Raw genomic sequence first — 10,763 nt, 5'->3', positions numbered from 1 at the left:
AAATAAGAAATGGATTGACTGTAAACCAAATGTTCCACATTTTTTGTTAGAATTACAACAACATGGCACCACCATTAAAAATTAGAAGGCTTTATATTTATATATATTTATATATACAGAATCAGAATCAGAATACCTTTATTAGTCCCACGGAGGGGACATTTGCATCGTTACAGCAGGAAAGAGCCACAGACAGCTTAATGTTACCTATGTTAAGAAAAAAAAGTACTAAGTTACGATATAATAAAAAATATAATATAAAAAAAAGTTACACAATTTACAAAATACAAAATGCAAAAAAACACACCTTGTAACGGTTCTAAGGATTTAGCAGCCAGGTATAAATTACACAGTTATTAACGGCATATATATTGCACATATAGCACATATTGCACATAGTTGATTGGTATTTAGCAGCAAGGGGTGATATAGTCTGTGTTGTGATGTGTGTAGGGGAGGGGGGGGGGGGTCTACTAGGGGCTGTGTTGATTGTATAGTCTGACCGTGCGGGAAGGAAGGACCTGCGGTATAGTCTATGGCTATAACCCAATGTTTGTGTGTTTGATAAATATTTTACTTGAAATGTTACCTTTTGTTTTTATCACAATTTTCTTTATATCTCTTTCTTTATTTCTTTGAATATTTCCTCTTTTTAAAAAAAAACTCTTTATGTGTATGGTTAACCCTGTTTTGTGTGTATATATTGAGAAAGTGAAATGAAAACATGTTCATGTTCACCATAACAAGAGTGTATTTTGTTTTTGTAACACAAAATAAATATGTTTAGTTACCGTGCCTGATTGAAATGCATTTAATTGCTATATTGAATTGGTTAAAAGTCTTAATAAGTGGGAAACTAAACAGTGTAGGGCCTAATACAAAACAGAATTTGCTTGTTTAGCTGCAGAGTTTCTCAAAGCTCAATATGATATCTGAAAAATGATTTTAATTTTTGTTCTTAACTTAATTTCAAAGATATTTGAGTTTACAATGTTATTGAAATACAGGGAATCAGCTTATCATCACATTGGAGAAGCTGGATCCATTTCAGCCTCAATAAACTGTATATTGATATGCACAGACATAGGCCTATACTCAATTTGCTTAACTTTCCATACATGGAAATAGTCATGAAATAAAACAAATTTAAAAACTATTATTAGAAAACAGATTATAAGAAGACATCAGTACATTACCAACATCCAGGATGTGATGCTTACTGATGCCTTCATCACATTTCTCTTTGGACTTTCTGTCATTCTGAGGTTACACAACATCAGCAAGCGTTGCTTTCCAAAATATTGCATTGAGCCTATTCTAAATTTACTGAGTTTCCATAGTGTTGTAAAAAAAAACAACAACAACAGAGAGCCTCAACTTACATCACACAGCTCCCTCTACAGAGCCATAGATGTTTTAAACAGATATTTGCTATTTATAGGCCCTAACAAAGCAAGCTGTCTAGTCAGAATAAAAACAAATCCCATCCAACACAACAGAATGAACATTGTGGAATATTGTTACTTTTCTTCCTTGCTGAACATGTGGAAACATCTATTGATGCACATCTGGAAAATGCCAGCAGCCAGACAGAAGAAAGTAAAATTGCTGCACATTTTCAAACTGTTTATGCAAAACTGTTCCTGGCCCATAAGTTGTATCCAAACCTCAATGAGAAAAGTTCGACCTTAAATGTGTGGTCCAACAGCTTTAGAAACGGTTATTTAGGGGTTTAGCTTTTCTTCAGGAATAACGCATCAGGATCATTTTCTGACCTATGAATAGTGGTGCCTTCTACCTGATATTAAAGGTTTCAAATCTATCAGATCTCTTAGGTCAAAAACATGAAACGGCATAAGCAATAAAAGTAAATGCACTAGCCTAAAGCTTATAATATATTTGATAACATGTGCAGTTTGCTAACACTTATAACTGCAATGCAACATGGTCCTGCAGCTGCTTTAAAAGGGACAATTGACCTCGACCTTGAGACAAGCAGATTGGCATGTTGTATCTTTCAGACATTCATTCATACAGATATCAATTTCCCTTCCCTGTCAGCCCGGGGCATTTTATCACCTCCAAAAAAGAGGCAAGGAAATTAAGTGGGAGCTGAAGGCTGTTCCCAGGCCAGCACCTCTAAATGAAGACCTCCAATTTAGCATGACTGAAGTATGATCCCAGCTCCGCTAACATATTGCTACCATGTGCGGTCCAATGTCTTCAAGGTGGCTGGGCAGTGATTTTAGAGCTCTGATATCAAAGGGTGGTCGTCATATACAGCCTGCAAATACATGCATATAAATAGTTATTATGAATTCAGCCCCATTCTGGTGTAACACCGTGGAAAGTAAAGGCAGTTGAAGCAGGTGTGGGTCTCTGGCATCCTGCCGATCTAACGGTGGGAATTGAGTTAGTGTTGACCAAGTCTGTGTGTGTTAGATACCGTAGCAGACTGATCAAGTGTCACACATACAACACACATAGACTAACACACACACACAGCTTCCTCTCCGTCATTGTCCTGCAGAGAATAGCTTCTTGTTCCCAGGGTTCACTGTCATCAATTGATCCTATCTTCAGCAAAGCATTTCAGTCTCTCAAGATTTGAAAGTTCAAGAAATCATCATATATTTTTGAGGTTATTTTCATTTCAATAAATTATATAAGAAAATGCGAGGTTTTATGGTTAGACAGGTGGAATACATCCCCAGCTGGACAACACAGCATTTATTTATATAAAAAAAGGAACATCAATATTGGCACACTTACTCTTTTTAACTACTGAGCTTTTACCTCCTCCTTTCTCTTCCTCAATCTCAAAAGAACAGGCCACATGAAACTGTAATTGCTTTATAATTGCCACGGTTCTGCTATGGGCGTACATTTCTAAAGGCAGGATACAAGAAACGGATAGTGTTTCCTCCGGAGACCTCAGAGGTATCCCTGCACAGCTTTCATTCATGAACACATTGTTCGTGCAGGGGAAAGCAGCGCATTAAAGAAAGTGCCTGTAACATGTTCATATTTGAAAAAGACATTGGACAAATTTGAAGTCTAATCTGTAGCATCCTTTAAAACTTGCATTAGTAGTGCCACTTTACAATGTATTGTTCTAGCTGCAGTAAAATTATCTATTTGTTATGATTTGTATGAACTTTTGCAGTAATTCAGAAATATACATATGAAACTTTGCTAACTGAGTTTAAATCTCTGTCAGTGAAATAAAAATAAGAACATCAAACCTGTGTAAAGGTTAAGTGATAATGCATCAGCAACAGAAAGCCACAGACTGAAATAACAAGAGATTAAAAAGGGCGTTTTCTGCAAATAAAAACATAAGAAAGTGAATAAAGAGAACAGGAAGTTGAAGTAACATACAGGATAAACAAACAAACAGTTTTAACAAGTTGTTGATCACGTCACTTCTTTTAACACTAACTGTATTTATATTTGCAAAATGTGTGTATTTGGCTTGTCTTGTATCTTCTGTCCTTGCTTTTGTATCTTGTTGTTTGCACCTGATGTTCATCCCTATATTCTTTGAAAAAATGTAGTTTTCTATGAGCTGCACTGCACTGTATGGAGGACAATGACATCCCTCCCATCTTATCTTATCTCTTATCTGTTCTTGAGGGAGAAGATTGACAGATGAAAAGGATAAACAGACCAGCTTTGTCCTATAATAGGACACATACACTTCTACATCCTTGTTTTTACCTCTCTTCTATTTTACTTTGCAGCCTCCTCCTCCTCCTCCACAAGCCACTTTGCTTTGATTCAGCTCTGTATCTGTATTTTAAATGACTCAATTACATGGGATCCCGCGGTGAAAATTACGGATGTTTTCCACTATTTCTCTCCACCGGGACACCATGACCCCTCCCTGGCTCCAATAACCGCCTTCCTCCTCCTCTTTCCTTCATCCCTTTCTCCACCTGTCCTATTTTCCTCCTCTCCCACTGTTGCCCAGCCATCTTCCTTATAAATGTTTACTTTGCTGCGTGTTTCTGCGACTGAGAGGGAATAATAGCTAAATGGTCTTGTTTGTGAGCTCTCGGCACGGCGAATTGACAAAGAGTGTTGTTGCAGGTAATTCTTCTGCCGCGACCACACAACAAGCCACAGAAAATAGTTTCTTAAGGATGATGGTTCCAACACAAACACCAGGCATGACAGAAATAAAAGCACATCAACAGGCAGGGTATAGCAGAGATGGACAGAGTGTTTTTTTATTCATCCAAAGCAAAGCAGTGTTGTGATTCTTTCACAGCACTTTAAGCCCCCCAGTTTACGGGGCTCTGAGGCATTTTAAAAGTGCTACTCTGTTGGTGCTGAATCTGCTTTCAGCATAAAACCCTCACCTACTGCTGTGTCTTTCATACTCACTGAGGTGCAAAGCGGCAAGTAATGCTCAACAAAAGTATACGGTTGGAACAGCTTTAAGGTGGCAATGCATCCACAAGTCCCATGAAGCAAAACAAGTCTTCCTCGTGCAAACAAAGAGGAACAGACTTGGCCAGCTTGACTTGTTTTGACTCAAAGGACACAGCAATGTGTAGCAGTGACAGAGTGATGCCCTGAAGACAATGCATTACATTTTGTTGAAATTACTACTTTTTCTTTTGCATGCTTTATTAACTTTTACACCGAAAATATAAACCATTGACTTTAGTTAAATGTTTTATGTCAACAGATTCCACATAACTGTATTAGGTTAGTGAAAGCAATAGTATTAAGTTGAACCTACTATTTTTTATTTAAACTTAATATTATTGCTTTCAACTAACCTAATGCAATTATATGTAATATTTTTAAATAATCAATTTATTTAAGACAATGTGTCAAAAAAGTTCAGTTTAGAGTAACAAGGGTATCCAAGGATACACTTGTATCTGTGATTAACATAAAATAATATGCCACTCTGTCTCATTTAATTAACATAGAAATACGTTTTTGCCCCAAATTTCTTCATATGTGCGTTAAACACTGAACGTTCACATGCACTTCCTCTTTTGCCCGACACTCCAACCCAAATCTAGACCTTCAATCACCCCAACTCAACAAGTGATACATATACTGTATATTGTGCATATTATGTAAGCGTGTTGATATCAAGTCCTTCCCTATAGGCGCCAATTGAGAGGGACCATATGAATGAAAGCCACAGATATAAGCAATGCATATTTGATCACAAAAAAACCTATATATTAATGTATTTTCTAGGCTCAATACTAAAGACCAGTTAAACACCCAACCCCAACAGCCTGCGTACCCTGTGGTGTAATTTAGGCACCATCAGATAAAACCTACAATGCATTACCATCCATCATAACACACGCCATAACAACCAAATAACCAGCGCCATTAAACATTTAGATCATCCAAGGGATTTACTGAGAGTGCGGAAGACAAAGCTACCAGGACAGCCACCTTGAACCTGATAGGCCCTTCATCCATTCACCAACATGCGGGCCAACAGATCGAAGAACATCAGAGTGTGTGCCAGCAAACAAACCCGACCAGTACACCCCCGGGAGAGGAGGGGAAGGGGAGAGGCAGGAGACAAGTCCCTTTCAAATGAGGGAGATAAATCTATTGATTTGAGATCAGCATGTTGCATTACTGCTGCTGCCCCAGAGGAGCTGTGGAGGAGGGGATACAAGAGAAGGTGGTTTGAAGCCATGCAAGTGGCATGGTTTGAAAGATTTGCTAATTCTTCCTACAGTATGTGTCGGTTTCATTAACCCTAACCCTAACCCAGACTGAGATATCTCAACAACCTCACCACAATTCTCTCCATTGCCACTAAGATACCCTCACTTTTAATGAATTTACATTTTGTCAAATTTTGAGTTCTTTCAACACTTTGGTACCTGACTATTTCCCTGCAAAGCTAATGGCCTTCCCATTGGCCTCAGCTGTACTTTGTGTTTATTAGTAAATGTTTGCATTCTAACACGCTTAACTATTATAACATTATATCTGCCTAACATTAGCATGTTAGCATTGTCCTTGTGAGCTTGTGAGTTTGATCACATTAGCATTCAACTTTGATTCACTGAAAGTACGTGACAATTCATATTTTAGGCAAGCTTCAATGCATTCAAACACTACAATACTGTACCAGGCTCAACAGGTCCAAACAGATACAACATCATCTTCTGCAACTTTGATTTTACACTTTACTTTTGTTATGGCCATAACAAGCAAGGTATACAGTGTTGATGTATGGCCCTAGCAGATGCAGGTATTGGCTAATCTTGTAACTGTGCAAACATGAGGGTTGATGTTAGAGTTATCACTCTGCCAATATAAATCTCGGAAGAAAGTAAATCGGCATATTTCCCAAAAGTCAGATTCTATTACATTTTGTATTTTTTTAAAGAAATACAAATTGCCAAAGGTAAGTTACCTATTAGTCAATATAAACACAAATGCAGCTTCTACCATAACAGGGTAATTGAATCCATCTTTGCAAAAGGTTATTGATTCTTGTTCTGCTGACTAGTCTAGTCAGTGTGTGTGGTGGAGCTACATTTTGTTGTAACAGGAGACTGAAGTCCTCACGCTCATTAACCCTTTTAGTTGGGCAACATTGAGCAGCAGGCAAAATATTTATATTTTTCCATCAATATTTCATCACCAGCTCAGGCCAAACAAAGCCAGGGGCTTTGGCCGTAATGGTCCCATCTGTCTATAGATCTTAAGGACATCAGTGTATGGGTGTCCTTTGACACCAGAAAATAGGCTTCGACATGAAGGAAAAACACTGCACTCACACTCACAGGATCCATGGATGTTAGCTGCCTGGAAGGCAAAGTGTGTCCTGCTTTATTTGGATGTTTCCTCACAGATGGTCTCTTCATGTTGGAGCAGGAGATCAAGTTTCAGGAGTTTGAATGAAGTGGACATTTCAGCTGTTAGGACAAATCAGCTCTGTCCAAATACATCAAAGGCATTTTTTACACAAGCAGCGATCTGAGCCACATTTTTTATGAACTAATTAATACCACTAACAACTGCTGGAAATGTCTAATCACCTCTCAGCTGATAAAAGGTTTTCTGTCCTGGTTTGCTGAAAATCACAGCTACCACATTAAGGAAAGTTTGTTTGATCAGCCTGACGGTTCTCCTTAAGTTCAGACAACATTAATGATCATGAACTGATCATCATTATTACATTTTTATTTGACTCCATATAGTTCTACCTATGGATATAAAAAGTATAAATATCAATAATTAATTAATAGTAATCCAACACTATCAGCATGGTATCCTGCTCTGTAAATTGTTCATTGTGTCTTAGCAGTGAGAGTGACCTCATCTTTGCCAGGCCCATTAGCTTCCAGCACAAACCACAGGGGACGAGTCCATTAACCCCTTACCTGCTCAGTAAAGAAGCATTAAGTGAAATGTTTAGAAACAAGGAGTAATTGACAGTTTATTGAGAGACCACTGCACTGATAAAATGTGGGATATTTATAAGAGCAAAGTAACAGACAAACAAAAGATTGAGGCAATGAAATTAACAGTGATCTAAGTTGGGGTGTTGCACTATATATGTATTAATACAACTATGATTTATTTATATTTATATCATTGTATATCATGTAAATAATGCAACTGCTCTTAAATGATTTTCATTTCTTTCTGTTCTTGCTTTATCCCACTCACCCAATACACAAATACACAAGTAAATGTGTAATACATTTGCCCAAAAAATAAGATTTTCATAAATGTTTTTGATTGAAAGCATTTTGTATTTTCAAATGTTTTATATTGCTTTGATATCATTATCGTTGACGCTTTTGGCCTCAACACTTGTGTCGTGAAAATCTAATCATGACAGCAATATGAGAAACTTAAATGAAATGTATCACAAATTGAAATAGCAAATGTTCAAAATAAATTCTATGGAAATCTGGAGACGGGTTGACGGACATTAATGGAGCCCAGATACAGCTCACCGCACTCGGGTTACGCAAACCACAGCGCAGGAGAGCCACTTCTGCCTCTAATTGGTGGTAATTAACCCCCCATGGTCATTGTTCTTGTCTCATTGTGTTTAAAGAGGAAAGGTCAGTGAACATGGGAGCCTTTTCCACTCAGACAGGTAGCTGAAGAGCCCAGATTGAATGACAGAGAAATATTCTGATGGGTATAACACTTCCTGATGTGCTCTGTTCAGGTCGTTATTTCCTTTTGTCCCAAAAAATGAATATTACTGTTGCTGAGAGAAAACCAGGTAAATGTAATGTTGGTGATTTTTTTTGTTTGTACTACGCGTGTTAAGAAAGCTCCGTTATCCCTCGGCTATAATGAGAGATCATCTGGCTAAAATCACAGTTTTTATTTTTATTTCTGAAACGACGAGACAAATTTGCACTCATCATTCTTATTGGCATGGCACCTATTTGACATTTTCGATTTACAAGACACAAAAATGTATATATATATATATATATATATATATATAAAAAAGAAGCTAATAAAATACAAATATAAAGAAAACAAATGAAACCCACACTTCCTATAGTGAAGTGTTTGTCATTTGAAAGTAGATTTTGAATTGGCAAGCCATAAGTAAAGATGAGATTTATTTTCCAAACATCATAAAGATTAAATTCACCATTCCCAGAAGCTACAGATCAATTGCATTAATATGAGAACACATATTGGTTGTCAGGATGTTATTATAACTTTGGCAAGCCTCCTGGAAAAGGAGAATCCAGACAGTCCATGTGTGTCAAGAGAATTCTCTCAATATCCACAACTGCTTATTAGTCAAATGAGTGTGTAAACCCTTTAAAACATGACTTGTTAAAGTTTATACCTGCAGACTTCTGAGAAAGTTAGGAACCCAGGTGCATTTATTAGGAGATTTCAAACTTTTTAACTGAATCATTACCAACTCAAGTAATTCGTTTCCACTTAAAAACTATTTATAAAAGAGTCTCTTATTAGAAAGTGCCACCAAACGTCTAGGTATCGAGTGTTGCTTCAGTTTCAAAACCTTGAAGGATCCATTTCCAGCATGGCTGCACTCTCTTTGCCAGCGGCCCTGTGCACTTCATCTCAAGAGGTCATGGGCCTCGACCCTGAACAATGGCCTCCTTTGTACGTGTGCTGTCTGAGAGTGACAAGGACTTGAAGGTTAGTCGACCTGGACTCCTGAGGAGACACGGTCGCACAGGACCGTCCATTAGGGCTCAGTCCTGTGACGCCGCCAACTTTCATGCTGCGCTATTGTTACCCTGCTCTCCCCTGAGAGGTGGACACAGAGTGGGTAATGAGGGGTAATTGGTCCAGGGTCAAGGATGATTAATTCCCTTGGTCAGGTGTCAGCTAGTTTTCATACCTGGCTGGCTGGTAGACAGGGAGGAGGGAGGGGAAGGTGGAGGGAATATGAGACGTGGAAAATGAGTGGGGTAAGGGGATGTGAGTCGAGGCGTACACATACATGGACAACCAGAGATTGTTTACTAAATAAGTCCCAGAGTGGACCTTTCATACAGAAACCAACTTTCTATTCCCCAAAAAAAACACAGGTTGTACACGACCCCTATCACACCAGTATACATTTCTCAGGATCATATCTTTCCAAAAAACAAAGTTGAAAGATCTTCCCCCTGCAACCGCTGAAGCCAGATTGAGATTGATAGCTGTCCCCATGCCTCCTACCTCCCCTTCAGCTTGACTGACTAATCTGAATACCTCTCCCTCATTCTAACCGGGCAATTTTGGACACTGATTATCCTGCAACCTGTGTGTGCACGACAGTAAATGCAGGGGCTGGTTGGTAATTGACCAGGCAAAGACTGAGACGCCTGCCGTGTAATTGAGCGGGGGCTGAGGGGCTCTAGCAGGACTGAAAGGGTCCGAGGATCCCTCTCTGCCCATTAGACCTGGCAGGGGGTCTCCTGTGCCTGTGGACTCCACCTTGAGGCCCACACCGTACCCGGCAACATAATACGTGACCGACACCTTTCAGTGGGGATCGGTGCACAGAAACAGCTGCTTTGTCCCAGAGACTGAAGGACGGGGTAATGATTTTAACATTTAACATTATATGAACACGTCCTTATTCTCCCTGACATTCACTTGAACTGAAATGGGATTTAGATAAGAAAAGCCTCCACTTGTTTGAGGTGAAAATTGTTTTTTTAAAACTTATTATGCAGGTGGTTTGACTTCTTTTAAGTTTTCAGAAATAATACAAATGTATTCATCACTTATTTGTAGTGTCATATTATTGTAATTTGCCATTTTACATTTAAGGAGGAACTGATGTTAGTGTGCATTTAAGTCTAAAGGTCATATAAGCGAGACTGAGAAAAACATCCATTCATACCAGGATATCGATTATTCAAACAAAGGTATAATATACTGAATTTAAATGCTTCTCCCCCCTTTCTTCTGTTCTCTAAGCTCAAAGACCCCCTGTGGTGCAGGGAATATGCATATGTGGCCAATTGCTTTTTCTTTCCATCTGACTTGTGCCATTTGAGCTCAGAAATGGCCTCATCACTTCTGCTCCAGCGGCTATCTGCAAACCACCATGCTGACTATCGCTGTGCAAAATTCACGCACTGCTACCGCTTCATCTGCATATTGTAAATATGATCCAGTGTCCGCGCTGCCCTGAAATATTCACGGGGCAGCGACTATATACGGCTATACAGTTAAACAGGCAGGCCCTGATAAATAGGCAGTCTGCCAAAAATTAGAACAAATAATCACCTACGCAATTAGTCGCAAAG

The sequence above is a fragment of the Trematomus bernacchii genome, unplaced genomic scaffold (genome assembly GCF_902827165.1).
Source record: "Trematomus bernacchii unplaced genomic scaffold, fTreBer1.1, whole genome shotgun sequence".
Lineage (NCBI taxonomy): Eukaryota > Metazoa > Chordata > Actinopteri > Perciformes > Nototheniidae > Trematomus > Trematomus bernacchii.
Note: the sequence above shows the minus strand (reverse complement) of the source record.